Source organism: Marmota marmota, unplaced genomic scaffold (genome assembly GCF_001458135.2).
Source record: "Marmota marmota marmota unplaced genomic scaffold, marMar, whole genome shotgun sequence".
In the NCBI taxonomy this organism is placed as follows: Eukaryota; Metazoa; Chordata; class Mammalia; order Rodentia; family Sciuridae; genus Marmota; species Marmota marmota.
The window spans coordinates 6,545,006-6,566,874 of NW_026000102.1; the positions used below are offsets into that span (position 1 = coordinate 6,545,006).

A 21,869-nucleotide genomic window follows, 5' to 3' on the forward strand; every position below is an offset into this window, starting at 1 on the left:
ATCTTTGTCCTGCACCTTCCAGGAACCTGGGAGGCAGGAACGTCACCCCACAGTGACACCCTCCAGCAGGAGTGACCGCCTCCTGGGAACTGAAACGCCTGACAGGTAAACACCCTGACAATAAGTGAAACCCGCCCCTCGAGTGACAAAGCCTTCTCCGGCAAAGACACCTCGCTGAACCAGAACTGAAATCGTGACCTCAGCGTGACCAAGGCTCTTAATTAAGCAGACCTCCAGCCCCACCCCTCTTCTCTACTTAAACCTGCAGCCCCTCAAGACGGGGCTGGGTACGGATCCCCCGAGCCTTCCCCACACGGACAGGTTGACAAAGCTCCTTCCCTGCCTCTCACCATGACCTTTTGGGTGATCAGACCTGGTCTGTTGGGGTCCCCGGAGTCAGGCCTCCAGCCTAGAACCCCGGAATTTCTTCACATGCATTAACCAGCCCCGGGACCCTCGATCTCCTCCTCTGAGCGGCCAGCCTAGTCGAAAACACAAGGGTGCCTGCTGTTGTTCCCCACGTGTGTTCACACACGCAAACACAAGACCCCCCAGCTGGAGAAACAGGACACTGAACCCTCGTGCACAGATAGCCCCAGCCCGCCTCTTACCACCAATTCCCCAGCCCCGATCCCCACGGGGCGACATGGCCTGAGTGCATGTACCTGCATGCACAGAGGGCTGTACCACATAGAGGGACCCCAAACTAGGAAACCTAGTGCTTTAGCAGGCCAGCTGGTGCATATTCTCACTGTCCCTTCCTGCTACAACTTCTCTTGACTCTTGAATGCCAACAAATCCTCTCCAGGCTCGGAGGGGCAGTCAGCTGAGTTGATTGTCCCTGAATGCAGACACAGGTCCTGGAGGACTGGCAGCTTTGCTCTGTCCGCTCCCAGCTCCCCTATTTAGGAGGCCCACACTGACCTGCAGAACCCGAAACGTTCTGGACAATTGCTATCGGCTGGCAAAAGCCTCCTCATGGAGGGGTTTGTCTCTTGCTGTCAGAAGTGGAAGGCGCACAGGCAGGAGCCTCATCCCTGCAGAAGCCGAGGAGCTGGAGCCACCCACGTGAAAACACTGTGGATGGGGGAGACTACTACAGGCACCTTGGACAGGATGGAATGGCCGCCGGGAATGGACAGCACTCTCAGACCCCGGCAGCCACTTCCTTGCAGGGCAGAACTGGAGCCTGCACGGACACCCCGTGTGGCCTCCCTCCTGGTGCACGGGTGAGCAGTTCCTGTCCCCAGTGTTGCCCATGGAGTCACGTACTCTGGCCCGCTCTCCAGGGGAGCAGGCCAGGGAGCCTGGGGGACCATGTAGACCGCTTGCCCCACAAGTCATCTCTGGTCCCAGAGCCACTCTCCACCCTTCCCTACAAAAGCATGGCCCCCAGGGTGGGCAGTGTGGGTGCTGATCCCAGCTCTGCTACCCACAGCTGCGGGCAATGGCAGCGCCTCCACCGCCAGCCTGTCTGAGCTGGCACTCTAATAGCACCGGGCACATGCTCGCCTGGCCTCGGCTTCCGGCACCCAGAGGTGCTGCTCAGATCCACGTGGCCCTCCGCCCCCAGCCCCACCACCCACGACGGTCTCCCCCAACCCGGAAGGAGCACAGTTAGCTGTGTGGTTTGGTCAGCGGTCACAGCAAAGCCCACAGACCGGGTGGCTTCTCCAGCAGTGATCCTGGCAGCCAGAGTGCAAGAAAAGACGCCGCAGGGCTGGATCCTCTGAGGCCGCCAGGGAGACTTTGTCCCCGTCTCCCCAGCTCCTCCTGCGATCCTTGCTGATCATTGGCTACAGAGGCACCACCCACCCCAGCCTCCCTCTTCACAAGGTGTTCTCTGCCAGTGTGGGCAGGGGACAGGGGTGTCTGTCTCCAAATTTCTCTTTTTATAAGCACCCGTCATTCTGGATTATGGCTCACCCTGAGGACCTCCGCCTCGCCAATCGCCTCGGCAAGGTCTCCATTGCCCAGTAAGGTCACCTGCTGCAGCACTGGGCAGTGGGGCTCCACCCTATGGCTCAGAGGAGTCACAGTGCACCCCACGGCCACCCCTCAGGTTAGTAGGTGCAAAGGCCTTTTCCCCCCATGGGCCTGTGCGGGGACCTTTGTGTCACCACACAGCACAAATACTGGAGCCTCAGGTGTAAGGTGCCCTTGAGGGGCCAGAACAGCTTCTGGGCCTCCCGCCAAGGCAGGAGTCCCTGTGTGTGTCCACTTCTGCTCCCTGGATGGCCTCCCTCACACAGTGCTTCAGGGCAGATGGCTCTTCCTGGCTGCAGCTGTGGGGAGAAAGTGGGGCAGAGAAGGGAGCGTGGGGAGCCAGCCGGGCACCTCCTGCCCCCACCCCCGTAGTCCCAGACTCATCACGAGGCTCAGGTGCCAGCGCCCCCCTGGGAGCCACAGCGTCACCCCCTCGGCAGCCCTGCCTGAAGAGGGTTCCCAGGCTTGGCTCTAATTCCCCTGCCAAGCGGAAGGAACCCAGCAGGTGATGCTGTCCTTGTCACTGTCCCTGATGGCTGTGTTTTGTCTTTTGTAGTCACCCACTGAGCTGGACACCGCTGAAGGTCACCAGGCTGGGCCCAAGCATGACCCGAGAACCCAGCAGGTCCACCAGTGGGTGGTCCCAGCCCAGACCACACAGAGACATTGGAGAGGTCCGTGCCACCAGATGCACTGTTGGTGGAACTTCATAAACGGCAGCATGAAATATTTACCCACTTACACGAGCTTAAGTAATTTAAGTTTGCTGGAAATCAACATCATGTTTTCATCTTTAATGAGCCTCTGTAAAGCAGCGGCTTCTGTCACTGGCAGGTGTCGGGGACAGGAGCTTCCACAGCCAGATGCGGCTTTAATCTCCCTCCTCAGCAGTGACGAAGGATGCAGGCAAAGCTTGGCCCCGGGCAGGGCAGGCGGGCGGGGGATCAGAGCCCCGTGTCCTTCCTGCTCCCCTGCTGTCTCTGGACACTGAAGGACACTGGGCACTCCTTAGCAGAGTTCACAGGGCCCTGATCAGCTGAACGGTGGTCTCCAAAGATGTGCAAGTCTTAGTCACCAGGACCTGTGAATCCGTCAGTTGACGTGGCACAAGGGACTTTGCAGACATAAGGACCTTGAGATGGACAGTGTGAGGACTTATTTTATGTGTCAACTCGACTGGGCCGAGGAGGGCCCAGAGAGCAGGTGCGACCTCATTTGGGTGCACCGATGCGGTGTTTCCATAAGAGGGGGGCATTTCCATCAGTAGACAGAAGAACCCCACCCATGCAGGTGGACCTTGTCCAGTGTGGGTGGTCACCTTCCAGCAGCAGGATCACCCAGTACAGGTGGACGTCATCCAGTTAGTTGGGGCCCCAAAGAGAACAAAAAGTGGAGGAAGGGCAGCTGTGGTCTCTACAGGGCCATTTATCTTCTGCCTTGGACGACCCAGCTGCCCATTCTCAGGCCTCCAGCCCCAGACTGGACTGCACCCTGGCTGTCCTGGCCTCTGGCTTGCAGGCCTCTGCTGTGGGACCACTTGGCTCCTTATCCTGTGAGCCGGTCCCCGTAGTAAATCTCCTCGTAGACAGATGCGCACGTACACACTACTGTAGCCCGCTTTCCCACGGCTGCAATCGAAAGCCCTGACAAGAACAATTTAGAGGAGGAAAAGCTTATTTTAGAGGTCTCAGTCCAGAGAAGGCTGGCTCCATTCCTCAGGGCCTGAGATGGGTCACAAGGATGTGGCAGAGGAAAGCAACCAGACTACGGCACCAGGAAGGAGAGAGAGAGAGAGAGAGAGGAAGAGGAAGAGGGCACTCCACTCATCAGGGACAAATAGATACTCCAAAGTCACAGCCCAATGACACCTCCTCCAATCGCCCCTCCCTGCCTGCAGTCACCACCCAGTTGATCCTATCAGAGGATTACTGCACTGGTTAGGCTAAGGCTCTCATAACCCCATCAGTTCACCTCTAAACCCTTCAGCACTGTCTCACACATGGGCTTCTGGGGGACACCTCGTATCTAAGCCATCACACACACAAACATGGCTAATTCTCTCTATAGCCACACAGCCGACCCTCCAAATCCATGGGTTGTGCATCCAGGGGTTCAACCAACCCCAGACCAAAAATATTCAGAAAATTGCATCTGCTCATAAGTAGAATATTAAAAAGTTGATCTCATGGAAAATGAGAGTAGGGAGAAGAGGGAGGCCGTGGGCGAGGCAGGTCGGCAGGTGCAATGTCGCTGAGCCTGTTACCCTCTAGGGGTGCTGGGTTCCCTGTCTGCGCTCAGCAGAGAATTCAAGAGCAGGACAGAGACAGAAGCAGGCAGCAGGCTGAGGGCAGACCCAACAGAACAGACTTCTCCAAAGAGAAGGGGCCCCGGCGCCAGGAGGCTGGTGGGGCAGTTTTGGCCTCTTCTTTTTATGGTCTCTGAAATGTCCTCCTTTCCTTACCTCCTCCCTGTCCACGTGCTCCTCACCATTATTGATTGGTGCCTCCTGTGTTCTGTTTTCGAGTTTCTATTGGGTCCCCCCTTAGGAGCAGGAATACAGAAACATCTGTCTGATTGGGTCCCCGCTTGTGTCCACAAGCGCTTTCGTCAAGGAGGAAGTTGACCTCATCAGGAGACCGTCTCCGTGCTCCTTTGTTCTGGCCCTGCCTGGACCTCCTTCCTCGCCATCTTTCCCTGCCTGCCTACGCCCTTCTACCTCTTCCTCAAGGGATAAGAAGAAAAAGTCCTGTTAGCAGCACAGCAGTGTGGATGCGACCAGCACAAGGCAGCGTGTGTATAAACCAGCTCAAGGGATGAGTGTGAACACACTCACCACGGAGAAAGGACCAGTGTTTGGTGATGGGTGTGCTAATTACTCTGTGTCGATCGCTCCTCAATGCAGACATGAATCAAAACATCACATCATGCTCCATAAATATGTACAAATATTATGTGTCAATCAAAAAATAAAAAGAAGGAAATTGCATCTGTGATGATGATATACGGACTGTTTCTCCTGCCATTGTTCCTAAACAATACGGTGTAACAACTATTTACATCGCATTTACATTAAATGACATATTCCAGGTGACCTAGAGATGATTTCGGGTCTTGAGGGAGGGCTGGGGTGGAGCTCAGTGGTAGAGAACTTGCCCAACGTGTGTGAGGCCCTGGGCCCCATCTCCAGCTCTGCAAAAACTAAACAAATCAAGTCTTGGGAGGACGGTGAAGGGCATACACAGATACTGCAGGATTTTATATAAGGAACTTGAGCATCCAGGGAGCTTGGAAGGGGGGTCCGGGAACCAATCCCAATGGAAACCAAGGGATCACAGTGAAGGGGGAGAGAGAGATGACTGACACACACACACCCTACAGCTTACACTTCCTCTGGAAAACCCTAAGGCAGGAAGAATTATCTGAGGTGGGGTGGGGGGTGGCAGGACCCACTGTGGTCACAAAGGGTCCTCACAGGGACAGAATGTGAGAGAAGATGCTACGTGGCCACCTTTGAAAATGGAGAAAGGTCTCCCAGGGCTGCAGGCAGCCCCTAGAAGCTGGGAAGGCAGGAGGAAATGGTTCTCCCCCGGGACCTCCGGAGGGGCCAGCACTGTCCACCCTCATTCGCTTCTGCTCACCAGCCACAGAGAGCAAACTTGTGCAGGTTTCAGCCTCTAAGTCGGTGGCCCCAGGACCGTGACCTCCCTTCAGCTTCTGCCAACCAGCTCTCAACCTGGCTGCACAGGCTCCTGCGAGGTCCAGCTTCAAACCTCCGGCCACCACATCCCGGCTCTGTGACCTTGGGCAGGAGGCTTGACCCCTCTGGGCCTGAGTCTCCTCTCTGAGGGCAACAGTGGGCCCTGGGGCTACTTGGCACTGTCAGCTCGGTGCCCTGGAGCTGCCGCTGCCTGCCTCTCAGGGCTGCCTGAGAGGGGCAGGAGTTTTGCGCTTCACGAGTCTGCCCAGCGGGAGTCCTGCAGAGAGGAAGCTCTTGCCCATTAGTGCTGCCATATGTCTAAGGAAAGATGAAACGAAGACCAAGCTGCCTCCACGGCCCAGCGAGGAACAATTAATGCTGGGATAACGGATGTGGCACTGAGCGAAGGCAGGTCGGGCTGGCAAAGTCACATTGGGCACACGTGGCTCCATGGCCCTGGAGGGGCAGAGGCAGGTGGCAATGCCTCCCACCCCCCAACCTAGCCCTCTGACAGTCCAGTTCCTGCACGGCATGCTGGGCGCTGCAGAGACCTGGCCTTGGCTGAGTGCTGGGGGGACCTCGGCCCATGCTCTGGATGGAGCAAGAGTCCAGCAGGATACCAAGCTGACCAGTGGGGCCAGCATCCTGGAGCAGGCCCAGGCAGGAAGGAGGGATGCCACTCAGGCATTAGGCTCCTCCTAGGTCCCCAGCTCCTGGTCACAAACTTCTGGGACTTAGGAGGAGACTCCAGAGGGCCCCAGCTGAGAGAGGCATCTGTCATCTGGTTGCAGAGAGGTGTACGTGAATCGCTGTGACTCGAGACGCAGAGGACTCCCAGGGCAGGCGGGGCAGAGGGGCAGGCTCAGGGGCTTGATTCCCTGAGGGGCCAGTTGCCAAAGGGAGATGCAGGTGGCCCCACTGGCTCTGGTCTGGGTGGCTGGGGGGACAGAGCACTGGAGCCTGAGGAGGGACAGGGTGAGGGGTAAGCCCGGGGAAGCCCTGGACTTGGTCGGGGGCTGCGAACGTGGGGTCCAGGCAGAACCTCTGCGGGAGGCTCAGGCAGGTGCGGAGGGGCACTCAGTTGGAAGAGACAGGCTGTGACAGGCTGCAGACACGACCCTGCTCTGAACAAGGAGCCGGTGGGAACCCTGCCGTCCCTCCCCTGGTCCCTGGCTCCCCTCCAGCATCCGGTGGCTACGGGAGTTACCCGTCATCCTCTGGCCCACGCTGGCAGGGCCACACAGCCACAGAGTCACTGCCGAGCAGAACACTGAGAATCTTTGGGTGCTTCCCACAGACTCTGCAGGGGGCAGGGGGCGAGGGAAGACCCCCGCAGGTGAGGAGGGCAGGCCGGGAGGAGGTGGGCGGTGGTGCAGCCAGGAGCACAGGGCACCCCTCCGGGCCGCCCCTCACGGCGCCTGGTCAGGCCCCAGCACAGCCCTCAGGAGGGCCGACTTCAAAGGGCCTCGTGGAAGCCCTTTGGTGGCTCAGCCAGCAGCTGTCAGAGTGTCTGTAATGACTCCGAACTTTTCCTTAATCCTTCCAACTCTGCAAGTAGCTTACATAATCCATCCATCCATCACCAGGCAAGTGTGGCGTACAGTGAGCAGGACTGTCCCCAAATGACCCCGGGCCACGTGCCAGCTGAGACAGGGGCTCTCCTTTCCCCTGGTGAACGGGCTGCTTCCCACAGACTCACCCAGGCAGGAGCTGAGAGCCCCACAAGCCAGGGCCTCAACCCTGGGCAACTAACTGTCATTTCCAGACACGGCCTGGTGCCAAAAACAAATGACGAATCACTTTTCTCCCAAGTGCACAACACAAAGCTGGGATGGGAGGAGGTGCGCACCCTCCCTAGGACAGGACAGGCCTGGCACACCCCTCCCTCAGTGCCCAACCCAGGCCTGGTCTGCCTCTCAATCTTCCCGTCCAGTCTACCAGCTGACCCACATGTCTCAGAGTCCAGGAGTGTGATCCAGACCCTGACATGTCATGGTGCCCCCAGATAGAGCCAGCTGGTATGACACCAAGGTCCTGGCCCATCCCCAGGAGTATGATCCTGAGAATGTGCAGGACAAGGGTGTCATTGAGGGGGTGGGTGCCGGAGCCTAAGAGCGTGTCCTTGAACCCACTGCCGAGCCCTTCAGGGCTCATTCCCTTATCCACCGCCGGGGAACGGCAGGAGCTGACCCTTGGAGAAAGCCACCAGGAGCCAGATACCACTCTGGGCTTGGGGTGTTTCCTCATTTCTCCCTGCAAGACCTGAGGACGTGGGCATTAATATCACCCTAGTCTTGCTGACGAGGAGACGAAGCCGTGCTCACCCCGGGCTCCCAGGGAGACAGTGGCAGCAATGAGACTGGAGTCAAGACATCTGGCTGCAGCTGCTCCCTGCACGGCCTCTCAGAACAGCAGTGGCTGCTCCACAGGGCTCTGAAACCCTCAAGGAAATCAGGCAGGGTGCAGGGCGCAGCCCTGGGGCTGCACAGAGCAAGTTCTTGTTACAACAGCTCCTACCGTGGGGCAGGACACAGGAGGAGGGGCCGGGTCTCCAGGTAGGATCCCTCCAGCTAGAGGGTGGATGGGGTTCACAGGTAAGGAAAGCTAATGGCCACCCTGGGGGCCACTATCCATTACATGATGAATGGATGGGTCTGGGCTGCCATATTGGTTTCCTGCGGCCGCTGCAATAAACTGGGTGTCTCAAAACACTACACATTTCTTGTCTCACAGTTCTGGGGGCCAAAAGTGAAAATCCAGGTGTTGGCAGGGTCAGTCCCTCTGGAGGCCCTGAGGGAGAATCTGCTCCACACGCCTCTCCAGCTCCGGGGTTTGGCAGCCCTCCTCTTGGCCTCTTGGCCTCGTCTTCGCACCGTGCTCCTCCTGGCTGTGTGTCTCCGACTCCACAAGGAGTCTCCTTTCTTGGTGTCTGCATCCAAAGTTTCCTCTTATATGACACTGGTCATTGGGTCAAGGGCCACCCAAACACGGTTCCAGCTTAACCCGATTATACTCACAAAGTCCCTATCTTCAAACAAGATGGAAGACATGGGTACTGAGGGTTTGGATTTGAACTTACCTTTTTAGGAACACAATTATACTCAGTGGAGCTGCTCACATCAGCAAAGAGTGGGACCGGATGTCACCTGCCTCCTGCTGAGAGAACCAGCACCACCTGCAGGCTCATCAAAACAACCAAGCCATCTATTGAGCCGCCAGTTTCAGCTGCCCCTTGCCAGGAAGTACCAAGGACAGAGGAACACAGTGAATGGCACCATGGGGACGACACAGTCAGCAAAGTGCACAGTCGGGGCCCCTCTAGAGCCAGCCCACCAGATAACACGTAGGCAGTGAAAGGGCAGGATGGGCAACCTGTCCATTAAATCAAAGATACATCAGGTTTAAATAATGGGTACCACTGCACAGAGTTCCGTTAATTGATGTGGGTGGTGGTTTGGGGGCTGTTTGCCTTTTGATAGCCCATTAAGCTAAACAGGCATTTGGTATGATTTTTCTGTCATGTGTGGGTTTTGTTATCATAGAAAGGTTTCAAAAGTTAACTACTCTCATTACTATTAAAATTATCATCATTGCTGTGAGTTGAATATGTCCCAAAAATGCATGTGTTGGGAACTTAGTCTGAAAGTTCAAGTGTTGATCTCACTTGGAGCCAGGACCTTTAGGAGGTGGTTAGGGCTAGATGAGGTCATGAGGGAAGGCCCTGTGACGGGGTCAGCAGCCACGCAACAGGAGCAGAGACTGAGCCGCACATACAGCTCCTTTCTCTAGCCACCTGATGCTCTCCTGCAGATAAGGTTCTCAGCAGATAAGGGCCTCCACTTTGGACTTCCCAGCCTTCAGAACTGTAAAAACAAATGTCTTTTCTTTATAAATTACCAGCCCGCATGGAATTGTGTCACAGCAACACAAAGAAAGAATTTAGATAATCGTCTTAACCATGATCCTGATATCTTTCCACAAATATTTATGAAGAGTTCCATGATCTGGGCATGGTGGCACATGAGTGGGATCCCAGTGACTCAGGAGGCTGAGGCAGGAGAATCACAAGTTCAAGGTTAGCCTCAGCAACTGAGGCTCTAGGCAACTTAGCAAGACCCTGTCTCAAAATAAAAAAGGGCTGGGGGATGTGGCTCAGTGGCAAAACACTCCTGGTTTCAATCCCCAGTACAAAAGGAAAAAAAAAAAAAAACATGGATCTAGCACTGCACTGTGCTCTATGCTGAGACTTCAATGATAAAAACAGACAGGATCTCTGACCCATGGAACTTACTACCTGGGGCAGGTGAATGGTGAACAGGTAGCGATCACACAAATGACCATGTCATTCCAGCATGAGGGATGCAAGGACAGAGAGGGGACTTGGAGGCCGAGGGTAGCACCGGGAGCCTGTTGTGCTCTGGATGTGAGTGTCCCCCAGAGCTCCTGTGTTGCTGGGATGTTTGGAATGACTAGGGAGAGCTGGACCTGATCAGAGGGTGAGTGCATCTGGGGGGAAACTGTGGGCAGGTGGGGGTGGGGAGGTGAGTCACCTAGGGCTGCCCTGGAGGGTTTTATTGTCCCCAGCCCCTCCTTCTCTGCCTCAGCTTCCTGGCCCTCACGGGGTGAGCGCTTTCCTCCCTCATGCCCATTCTCCACGGTGCTCCAACTTACAGACCAGAGCAACGGGGCCCCTGACTGTGGGCCCACCCTCTGACCCCGTGAGCCCAAAGCACACCTCCCTCCTCTCAGTCGTTCTCACTGGGTGCTGTGGCCACAGCAATGAAAAGCTGACTCAGGGATACTGAGCCGACAGACAGCCCCCATTTCCCCCGGGAGAGAGGGTTTTGGTTCTGAGGGAGGGATGTGGGTTAAACAGCAGGAGCACCAACAAGCACTGCAACACCGGCTGCGAGCACCTCCTGGTCAATAGTGTGCCAGGCCCCTCCCTAGAGCTCAGATGGATGTTCTCATTTCAGTCCCCAATGAAACATGGAAAAACAGATCTACGAGCTGGTGTAAAGCTTATTTAAATTATGCCTGATCTACATACCAAAATGCACAGTTCGCGAGTCTTGGCAGCTGCCTGTACCCATGTACAAAAACACCCCACAGAAGAAGTGCGGCAGGCCTTCACCTCTCGAGAGTCCCTGCTCCAGCCCACCTCTGCTCAGAGGCCGTGCCTTAGATGTCGAGAAACTCGGTCGAGGCAGTTTTAAGAGAACTCTCTGCCACAACTGGCTGCAGCTTCCCCTAAAGGAGGGTCAGGGGTGGTTGCCGTCTCCAAGGCGCTCAGACCCCTGCACAGCATCACCCCAAACCTGCACAATTGGGCAGGGGAAAGGGCCAGCCAGCTGTCACTTGGAGGTGGGGCACAGGAGGCCGTGATGACAGGCATCTCTCACCCAAGAGACCTGCAGCTCACTCAGTCCAGCTGCACTCAGGGTGAGGACCCAGAAACCAAGACAGCGGGGCGGCAGGCTGGGAAGAAACCTCGAGCAATATCTGGAAAGTGAGGGGACAAGAAAGCCATTTCAAATGGCTAAAAGTGCCCCTGAGCTGGACAGTCAGAGTCTGGGTCTCTTTCTTCCTGGGCCAATGGCAGGAAGTGTGTGGAGGGAAGCTCTGTTGGGACCTTCTTCCACGAGTTCTCTCTGTTGGTGAAACCGTCCCTGGAACATGGGCACACAGTCCTCAATAGCCACTTGTCCTTGCTCCCAGGATCCCAACTGGCCACCTTGCCCACATTTGCCTTATGCAACATGTAAAGAGGTTAAAGAGAGTGGGAGGGGTCTCCGTGTAAGCCCAGCTCCCCTACCCCACTACCCATCCACGCCCCCTCACAATCAAGGAAGAGGGTCACCCTCCATCACCACAGCTCCTGAGCAGGGGACGGTGGAGATGCCGATGACACTGATTCTCTATTTGGGAAAGGAAAGGAGTGTCCCTGCAAGAACAGCTGGTGCTGTGGGCTGAGGTTAAAGGGCAGGAGGAGTTGGCCTCTGCTGCTGACCCTCCTGGCTCACAAAGACTTCCTCTGAACCGAGCGGGAGACCCGCGTGAGCCATAAAGCCACAAATAGCACCAGGGAGGGCAAACGCTTTGAAGCTGGTGCATTGCTGGATAGGGGAGAGGAGTTGGGGAAGACGGTCATCGCTAGGAGGAGGAGGAGCCCTCAGGCACCCTGACCTCCAAGCGCACTGCTCAGAGCAGCCCTCTGCCACCCCTTTGGCAAGCCCAGGGCTGAAGACCCTGGGAATAAATCCCCAAGCCTATTAACCGCCCTTGGGAGGGCTCTTCATCTCTCTGTCTGGCCAGGACCTGCGCCACTCCACACCCCGGGCTCCCTGCAGCAGGTGTTTTGGAATGACAATCCAGCCGAGGACTAGCTCAAGGGTTTCCTAGGAAATCTGCCACCCAAACCCCAGCAACTGCCTCAGAGGTTGTTCCTCACCCACCACGAGAGAAACGCACGGGCTTATCCTGGAAAAGGAGGTTCAGTGCCCACCCGACCCGGCAGAGGCGGGAAATGGGCGCCCGCCATGCCTGGGCCCTGCACTTGGCAGTTCTGCCAAGGAGAGGCTGCCTGAGAGAGAAACCACCTGAGCCCCTCTCTGCGGCCCAGGAGGCTCCATCCTACCTCCCACTTGGGAACGCCAGCACCCGGCTTCCCCTTTGCAGCCACTGACCTGTCCTGGTTAACCCCCCCAAAGAGGGTGACCCTAAATGGAAAGAAAGGAGGGTTCAGTTCATTGAGACCTTACTACAGGCCAACCCCTGGACCCAGGGCAGCACATGCCTCGTCTGCCAGGAAGCCCGCCCCCGGGCCCCCGGGCCCCCGGGACCACCATCTTCCACAGCAGTGGGAGCACCTTTAGGAAGGGGCGGACTCCACCTGGCTTCCTGTCAGGCCTGACCAATCAGCTCCTGTGCTGCTGGTGACTGGCTCACAGCAGGGCCGGGACCCAATCACAGTGCACTCCTAGGGGTCTGGAATTGGGGAGGTGGCCCTGAGCTTCTAGGGCGTCCTGCTCCCAACTGGAACTGGAGACTCAAAGGCCACACCTGAGTGGAGAGAACCAAAGACCGAGCCGGGCCTGGAATTTATGGGACCTGCAGTCCTGTCTTTGGCTTCAGCCAATTTGGGTTGTTTTCCCCTTTTCACCTGCAAAATCCAAAGAGCCCTATCAGCTCTTATCTCCACTGTCAGATAAAGAAACTGAAGCTCAGGGATTAGGCAAAGCAGCCAGATTCACACAGCTGTTCAGCTGCAGAGGTGAACTTGAAATTCTAATTCGGATCTGTCTGAATCTGTCAGAATAAATCACATATTTCATCAAATCAAAGGCATACCATTGTGTGATGGACCACTAAGAAAGAATTTTAAATTCTGCCAATTAAATCTTAACTCAATGCTGTCCTATCACCTGTAATTTTATTTTTATAAAATCCTTGAGCAAAAAACAAAACTTTATGTATCGCATTTCCCTCAGATACACACAGAAAAGGGAAGACAAGTGAAACGAATTAGCCTCTGCTATTTCTGAATCTCCCAGCCCACGAGCCCCACTCTCCCGGGCCACCTCTGAGTCCCTGTGGCTGTCTGGTCTCCCACAGTGTTGTGTGATGGGAAGAGGCATCTCTCCAAGGAGGCCCCACGGCTGCGTCAGACTTCTCTTCCAAGTGCTGCTGCTCATCCCCAGTTGGGAAGCTGATAGTTTCTAGAAGGAGCCAGAGGAGGGCTTTTATCCCAGCCAGGACTCCTGTTCCTTCCTGAGTGGGCCCTTTGGTGGCCGTGACTGAATGTGAAGGCAGCAGTTGTCCATGCAGCACCTGGAATGACCCCCAATTCACAGGTAAGCAGACCTCAAGGCCCCAAAGTCAAGGTCAGGTGCATGCAATTCCGAGAGGCTGAGATGGAAGAATGACCCCAGGGCTGAGGCCCTGCTCAGGAGGCACACCGCCCTCCCGCGTTCACAGAACATGCGTCCAGTTTCCCGCTGGATCCTGAAAACATCAGTGGAAAGCCTGCTTGTCTACCTTTCATGACTGGGACCCAGGGACCCAGGAGTGGGGCGTCCCCAGGCCACAGGGCAGGCACAGGCAGCGTCCAGACCTAACTCAGGCTTGCTGCCTCCAGAGCCTGATCAGGGCACACCGAGGTGGAGGAGCGCTGGGATCCTTTAAAGCACTCGTTTAAAAAGCTCCGTCCAGCCAGGGTCTTGGAGGAGACCCCAATGACATCACCCTGCTTCCCACCCAAGTTCTGCGCCAAATAGAAACAAGACAAACGAGTCAGTGGAGGGTGAGCCGGAGTCTCGCTTGGGGGAACAGCTTTGGGGAGGAACAGACAGGCTTCCCACCCCAGAGAAGAGCTGGCAGGGCCCCCCGACAGGAGGCCGAGAGCCCAGGCAGACATACCGGCTGCTCCTGCACCCATCCAGGGGGGAGGGTGGGGAGACTCGGTCTCTTCAGCTCACACATCCCATATTTTATCTACAGCCCATGGTCAAAGGCAGACTGAGGAACTGTGAGCCTCCACAGCAGGCCCAGCCCGCTGCCGTGGGCAGGAGTGAGGGCCCAGGGCAAGAGGCCAGAGCATCTTGAAGAGGCATTTTTCCCTGGAAGGAAACGCCAGGCGTGGGCAGCAAACACCTGACTCCCGCCCTGGTCCCCTGTGCCCTGGAGGCTTCAGAAGGCCTCGTCTTGGGAGAACTGCTCTTCTGTGTGTGAAAACCCACACTGGGCCTCGGGGTGGCAGAGAGAGCGCTGGAGCCTGCTGTGGAATGGGCGAGGCTGACAGAAGGGACAGTCATCTGCACCAGGCAGCGCCATCTTCTCCGGGAGTAGATGCACCTACAGAGAGCTTGGCCCATGTGCCAGCCCAATTCAGCCAAGAAAACAGTCACAGCATGAATTTCAGGAAATAGGGTTCCATGTGGGAACTAGAAAAGTAGGGGGCCGAGATAGGGAAGGCTTGGGAGGGGTGGGGAGGAAAGACTGACCCTCCAGCCTGCAGCCTGGGAGCAAGTGGGAAACAGGAAGTGGGGACACAGCATGATGCTCAGTGAGCAAGGCCTGCTGGTGACTGCCATGGCCCTCTCAGGCCTGCTGAGGGCCCTCAAGCACTAGCCTGGGATGACAGGGCCTGTCAGCCCCAACCCAGCACCTAGAATAACCACCAACCACCAGGTTCGTTGTGTCTTGATTCCTGGGCACTGGGCTCTGCCAGCTCAGCACCTTGCCCAGCAGCCCAGCGCAGCAGCTGCTGTCTGGCACAGGAAGACCGTGCCCACATCTGTGTTTGCACTGGCAGCCAGGCTCCAGCAGGCCGCCCTGACCCATGGCCAGCAGAGATGGCTCTGGGGAGCGCAGGGCCAGAGACGGCTGTCCCAACCTTTGCTTAGTTTCTGTTCTGCTCACCAACAGGCTCACAGCTCTCCAGCAGTTCTCGGGGTGCAGCCTCTCCTCTCGGGTTCCCCTGACATGTGGAAGCTCAGAACCACACACCCCCCCCCCACAGGCTCGGGTCTTGGAGGAAGCCCATACCTGCCCTGGCTCACTGCCCTGGAAAACAGGTGGCTGGGCCGCGGGGTGGACTGACAGTTAATCTGCGCCTTAATTCCATCTCCGTCTCTTTGCCCTGGTTAACTGAAGAGTTGGGATCAAGGTGCTGCAGTGCGTACCTGGAGGATGGCTGGAAACACCTGCACCAAGTGTTCGTAGGGAACCATGCTAGGAAAAGATTGGCGTCTCAGGAGAGCTCCGAGGCCCAGCCCCCCAGAAACCCTGAAAAGCCATGAGCGTGTCCCAGGTCCCCCAAACATGCACCATGGCAGTATGAGCCCAGCTGGAGAGCAGAGCTTCGTGCAGAGACTCAGAAACAAAGGCAAGCAGGACTGGGGACCCAAGGAGGGGAAAGAAGGCAGGGGAGGAATGGGGAGTACGGAGTGGGCAGAGACCTGAGGCTGAGAGAAGACACAGCCCTCTCCACAAGGAAGACGTGCAGGTGCACACAGGGCCAGCCCAGCCATTGGGTCCCAGGGCTTCAGTAGGCCTTGGGCCACCCGGGACCTCAGTTTCCTATCTGTACCAACAGACCCTTGTGCCCCCCGCCGTGACTCACTGGTGATCTCAGCAGAGAGAAAGCGTTTTCTAGCAAAAGCCAATGGGAGGGGGGGCCGGAGAGGAAAGGAAAAAGCCAGGAAGCCGGACGGAGCTTCTGTCCCTGCTGTCCTCGGGGTCTCAAAGGGTGGAAGCCCCTGCAGCTGGAGCCACAGCTTGGCCACCCAAGGGAGGGGCTGGGCCGCTGAACACAGGAAGGGTGCCCCTGTGTGAAGGAGAAGACCAGTTGGCCCACATGTGCCACCCAGGAGGTGCCTGAGCCCCAGGGGAGAGCAGCAGCAGCCCAGCCGGGCACCTGGAAACCCCAGCCCAGAACCACGGGGATGGGAGGGATTCGCCCTGCTCCAGACCAGAGGGCAGTGGCCAGCTCTGGACGCACAGGGTGCAGTGAGCCCTCCCGCCTGCGCTGTAAGCAGCTGCCACCGCTAATGCATTCTTAAGGTGCCACTTTCACTGCCTGGCACCGGCCAAGGTGCTGGGAACCTGAGAAGCCAAAAACGCACAGAAAATGCTTCTGCTCACTCTGATCCCGGGCTGCACAGAAGATTCTAAAGGCCCTAGGAAAGGAGCCCCTTTCTGTGTCCCTCGCCTGCTTACCACGGCCACTCGTCCTCCCAGAGGGCATCCTGGGATGCTAGATCCAAGAACAAACTGAGACCAGGAAACGGCCCAGAAACTGTGCTGCCTGGGCCGCCAGCCACCTCTTCTGCTGTCTCATCCTGCCCCCTGGTGTCCAGGACCAGAGACGCCCAGGGATGGCTTCTCTGAGTGCTAGCTTAGTGCTCAGGAACAGAGCCCCACGGGGTGGAGAAGTGGGGGGATGTCTAGGTCCAAATCTGGCCCCAGCACCTCCGTGCTGTGTGATCCTGGGTGAGTTTCGCCCCCTCTCTGTGCCTCAGCTTCCCCAGGTGTAAATGAAGGCAACAAGAGAACTTGTCTGTCATAGGTTGTGGGGAGAATCACCTGAAGTGGTCCACAGGAGAGGTTTCCAACAGTTCATGAACAAATGGGGGTGCTCTCAAAACAGGGGGACCTCGTTATTCCACCCACGGGGAATCCAGTGGGGGCCAAGCCAGGAGGCAACTATCTATGACTTGGTCACTAAAACCGTGGTCACTCCTGTGCCCAAGACCCTGTGCCAGCCACCCATGCAGGTGGACAGCCGACGCTCTGCAAAGGTGAAGTCCTATGAGGTCAGAGTGCAGGCTGAGGCTGGACCTGGGGCTCCGTGGTAGAGCACTTGCCTAGCACATCCGAGGTCCTGGGTCCAATCCTCAGCCCCACATAAAAATAAATAAATAGAATAAAGATATTGTGAAGAAAAATCCTAAAAAATAAAGAAGAAGAAGTAGGGCTGAGCCTGTAAAGGGGGGGGGTGTCCTCCACTCTGAAGTCGCTGTGTGCTGCTTTCCCAGCCATTCTCAGAAAACCCCAGGACCCCGCAGCCCGGCCTCTGCAGTGTGGCCCTGCACCCTGAGCCCCTCGTGCAAAGCATCCTCAGCATAAAGATCCAGGCAGGAGGTCTGGGAGGTGACCCGAGATCCCAGGCCGGGGCTCCGCTGGCTCGGCAGCAGCTCTGCTCTTGCAGGCTTCTGGTATCCCTGGGCATAGTAGTGATGAATTTTCAAAATCATTGCTAGAAAAATCCCTCTTGAGAACTTCAAGGGGGAAGTATCACCGTTTGGGTGCAGTGTCCCACCTGTGTGTGCCAGTGAGAACCACAGGCTTGGGGCTGGGTGTGCAGAACATCCAGCCTCCGCTGACCGCGGACGCCTGATTCTCTAAGACCCCCAGCAGAAATGAATGACGAGAGGTCCACGACACCCTGATGGGTTAGATAATGCATTCGTCACTGACTGGGGAAGGCCAGCCTCTTGCTTGGACAAGTGGCCGGGGTCAGGCTGGGGCCGGCTGGAGAGCAGGGCCCCATTCGAGGGAGGAGGGAAAGGCAGGAGTCTTCAGCAGATCCCACAGAGAGGCGCCCCTGGGCTTCCAGGGCCGGCTTAGGCGCCACGTTCACGGAGACACTTTATCTGCAAGCCCCTCTGCGGGAAGTTAGCATCCCCTCAGCAACGGAGTCAGAAAACTTTTAGTAAATTAAAAAATTATTCAGAAGAACATTTCTCTCTGACTGAGAGGAAGGCAGGGTGCCTCTTTTTTTCCTTAGAGGAAAATGTTTCTACAAAACCTTTTTCTTTGTCATCAGGTACGTGCAGTAGGTATTAGTTCCAGAGAAATTCCACAGAAATCCGGGAAGAGGAGATAAGAATGTTCCAACCAACCCAAGGAAAGGGGAGCTGCAGACCCACCAGGCAACATCTTACCTCATTTTTTCCTGTGTCAGAGAGCAGCTCTGGGAGGCAGCCTCTCCGGGGTTCTGTCTGGTGAGCGTGTCACTGTTTCCCTGGGGCCTGGAGCCACCCTAATTAGTCCCATGGTGTGACTTAGGGTGGGCACAGCCTCACTGGATGGCAATAGGGTGGGATTGGCCAAGCCAAAAGCTGAGCCGCGTGCCTTGGGGTAGGGGCTTCGGGTCAGATGGAGAGTCAGCTGGGAGACCGATGGCCACGTGGGCAACCCACCAGTCAGCTCTGCCCAGGTGATGGAGCCCAGCAACAAGAACGCTGGACACGGGGGCTCGGGAGCTCGGGAGCTCCCTGGGCTGGTGAAGTGGTCACGTACGGGTGCCAGTGGAGTAACCCCAGGAGTGACGAGAAGAGCTCCGCTCAGGCACTTTCCTGGACTCAGGCACTTGTCCCCTCCTCTGCTGGTCTGACCCGTGTCCTTTCCCAATGAGGGGCCATCATTCTGAGTGGAGCAGCGATTGGTGCGTTCTGCGAGGCCCTCTAGTGAATCATCAAATCTGAGGGTGATCTTGGGGACCCCTAACTTGTGACTGGCTTCAGAAATGAGATCTTGGGGGGCTGGGAACCCTCCCGTGTGTGTGGCCTGGCCTGCTGTCTGTGAGTGAGAGGGACAGGCACAGAGAGAGACAGACAGAGACAGAATCGTCCCCCATTCCTGCATCTGGTAAAATTCTCCCTCTGGGATACTAAGTGTACATCCTGGAACTGACGGACCCAACAGAAAGATTTCCCCCACCTTTTCACCTTTAAATTCCTGGGAAACACCCAGGAATTCCAGATGGTGCCGACATAAAACCCTAGACAAGGCACGCACCTTGTGAGCTGCGGCTTATGCATGAGCCGACACCCCAGGAACCCAGGGGCCTGTGGAGACTAGCCACGAGGCGGGCCCTGCCTTCTGCTTTCTGCCCAGACTCTGAAAAGGGGGGCGCGAGGCGGAGAGGAGCGGGTGCCTGAGCTAGACGGGGGGACGCGTCACTGGACAGCGGGGCGTGGGCAGAGCCAGGTCCGAGAGGCAAGGCCGTGCCACGAGGTGAGTTCATAGCTGCTAGGTGCTGCCAGTGCGCGGTGCCACATATCCATCGTTCGGTCTCCTCAAAGCCCGCTGGCCTGAATCTGGATTCTTGGAGAACAACTGGACAGGGCACCAGCCACAGGGGTATTAGCAGCCAAATGTCCTACAAGGAAATTGGGGATTCCTGCACACAAAGGAGCCGGCCAGAGTGAGCTCGAGACCAACTGCTTGCCGTTCTGCTCCTGGGCCACCAAGCAGGGCAGACCCCACCCTGACCAACGAGGAGAACTAGGGCCACTCTGCCTCTCATGGACCCCAGCTTGCTTAGAGCTGCTTCCTGCCCACCTGCAGGCTTGCCTCAGCCCTGCTCTGAGAAGGCCGCCTCCCTGGAACTCCTCCCCCTTCCTCCACCGAGGCCAGCCACGTCTGTGGGGACAAGGCAGCTTCCTCCTCACCAAGCTTCGAATCTGAAGCTGATGCTGCCGGTGCTGGATCTCTCCAGTCGCACATCTCAGCAAAATGACTTCTGCTGATGCTCATCTTCAAGTGAAGGCAGGCTTTAGGCCCTGTGCGCTCCCCAGGCGGTGCTTCTGCTTCCTGCACCCGCCACCATGCCACCTCAGAGGCCTTGGTCCCCTCCAGGGACAGCGAGGGCACCTTATATCTCTGGCACCTGAAGGAACCCGTTTGATTTGACAGTCCATGAAATTTAGTTCTGGGAGGCCACATGTGGGAATGGCCCTTGAGATGGCTGGAGGTCAATGTCCCCAGTCCCAACTGGGTCCACATTCTGCCAAAGGGACATCAGTGAGAATGGGCAGAGTCCCCCTGTACAACCCCCCGAGAGCATCTCCTGGCGTGGAGGGGCAGGGTGTCCATGCACCAGCTTCCCTTGCAGCTCTGGTACGGACAGTTGCCCTCTGTACGGACAGTATTCCTCCTGTGCACGACAGGAGTGTCACCGCACAGCCACAGAGGGAACCACTCCTGTCAACGGGCACATTTATGGGCAAAATCTGTCCCTAATGTTTAGCCAATTAGCCAAAGGGCGAGGGGCACCTGGGCGAGGGAAGCAGCCATGGTCTGTGCGAGAGGCCAGGTCCCGCCTCCTGTTCTGCAGCTAGAGCCTCACCTCACGTTCCACCACCCCCAGAAGGCAAGGCGGCTCTCAAAATAGGACATTCCACCTTCATGTACTTCTTCCTGCCTCAAAAAATGGTATTTTTCATTGAATTGGAAATCTTGCCTTTTCCAGGCTCTGTCCTTTCATGAAAGGGCATTGCCACTGTGATCCCGCCACAGGGCTGCAGAGAGCCGTGAGGCCACCAGGAGGCCAGCCCTGGGTGGTGTCCGAGTTCACGACATGACAGTCATGTCTGCTCGTGCAACGTCATTTACACCCTGGGGGGTGTTCTCAGCATCACCAGGGCAAGCTGCAGCCACAGTGGCCCCAGAGCTCGGTGCCTCATGGTGGCCTCTGCTGGCTCTGCGTGTGCACCTGGACTAGCTCAGCAGATTGCAAGCTCATCCCCAGCGAGAGCCACATTGCAGGCGATCAGGGCCTGGCTCCATGTGTTTGTGTTTTGTTTTCTGCGGTGCTGGGGGGATTGAATGCAGGGGGATTGAATGCACATGCTAGGAAGACACTCTACCTCTGAGCCGCACCCCCAGCCCAGGGCCCCAGGATTTCTAGATGCTGCCCCAGGATTTCTCACGAGGCAGAAGCCCACACCAAGAGCTCCCCAGACATTTGAAGGATTAAACAAATGGATTCCAAGTGCAGTGACGGGGTGCGGGAAGATGTCTGCAGATGATTTCTGGTGTACTTCCTTGGGGCCTATGTTGGTGCAGTGTAGGGCCTATGAGCATTTTCCTTCCTCTCTACTTATGTCTGGAAGATTCACCAAAATGATTCTGAGTTGCTATCAATAAAAACAGAAGCACAATTAGACTTTTCAAACACACACGATTAATTGCAGATAAAAGACAGAAGCCAAGAATGAAAAGACAAGTGGACAAGAAAACATGAATAAGGAATGCTCCAAGTTCCTGCCAACAGACCAAGATGAGATGGGAACAGGCTGTGAGCTTGGGGCAGTGTCACACAGGTCCACAAGTCAGGCCAAAACCCATCCCAGTCTTGCTGAAAAGGAGCAGGTATAATCAACGCACAGCTGCACCCTAATCCCAGGAGGTTGGGGGATATTTGAAGCAGAAAATGGTCTCTGTACTCAAACATATTAATGTCACAGACTATTGATCAGTCTACAAAGTAAGCTCCCAAAACTCCCAGAATGTTTAGCCCCAGTGAGAGCCCTACAAGGCACTGGGGTTCCCACTGCCCATGTCTAGGACCCCCGCTCCCTTACCCTCCCTTCTATCTCTGCAGGAACTGTCAGCCCGCAAAGAGCGTGAAGCTCAAGTCAGTGCCTCCCGACGCTCTTCTTGACCAACCTGACACTACAGACTGTCTCCTGCTTGGCACCTGGCTCAGGTGCCCACCAGGTCCCATCTCACACATCCTCCTTCCACCTCCTCACATCTGGCAGGACCTTGGTGAACTTGTGTGGGAGCCACTGAGGAATGAAGACTTGCCAACAGCAGATGCCACCCTACTCCTGGCTATTACTGCGCAGCAAAGCCAGGAGGAAGGGGAAGGTGACCACCAGAAACTTTATCAGAG

At 56.6% G+C, this 21,869-nt stretch overlaps 1 long non-coding RNA gene across 1 annotated transcript; it reads left to right on the forward strand.

The window, feature by feature from the left end:
• The first annotated feature begins 1,585 nt into the window (after positions 1–1,585).
• LOC125610793 lies at positions 1,586–4,977 on the forward strand. The gene is made up of 2 exons (XR_007340835.1): positions 1,586–2,062; positions 2,543–4,977. It is a non-coding gene; the product is annotated as an uncharacterized LOC125610793 (long non-coding RNA).
• The last annotated feature ends 16,892 nt before the right edge of the window (positions 4,978–21,869 follow it).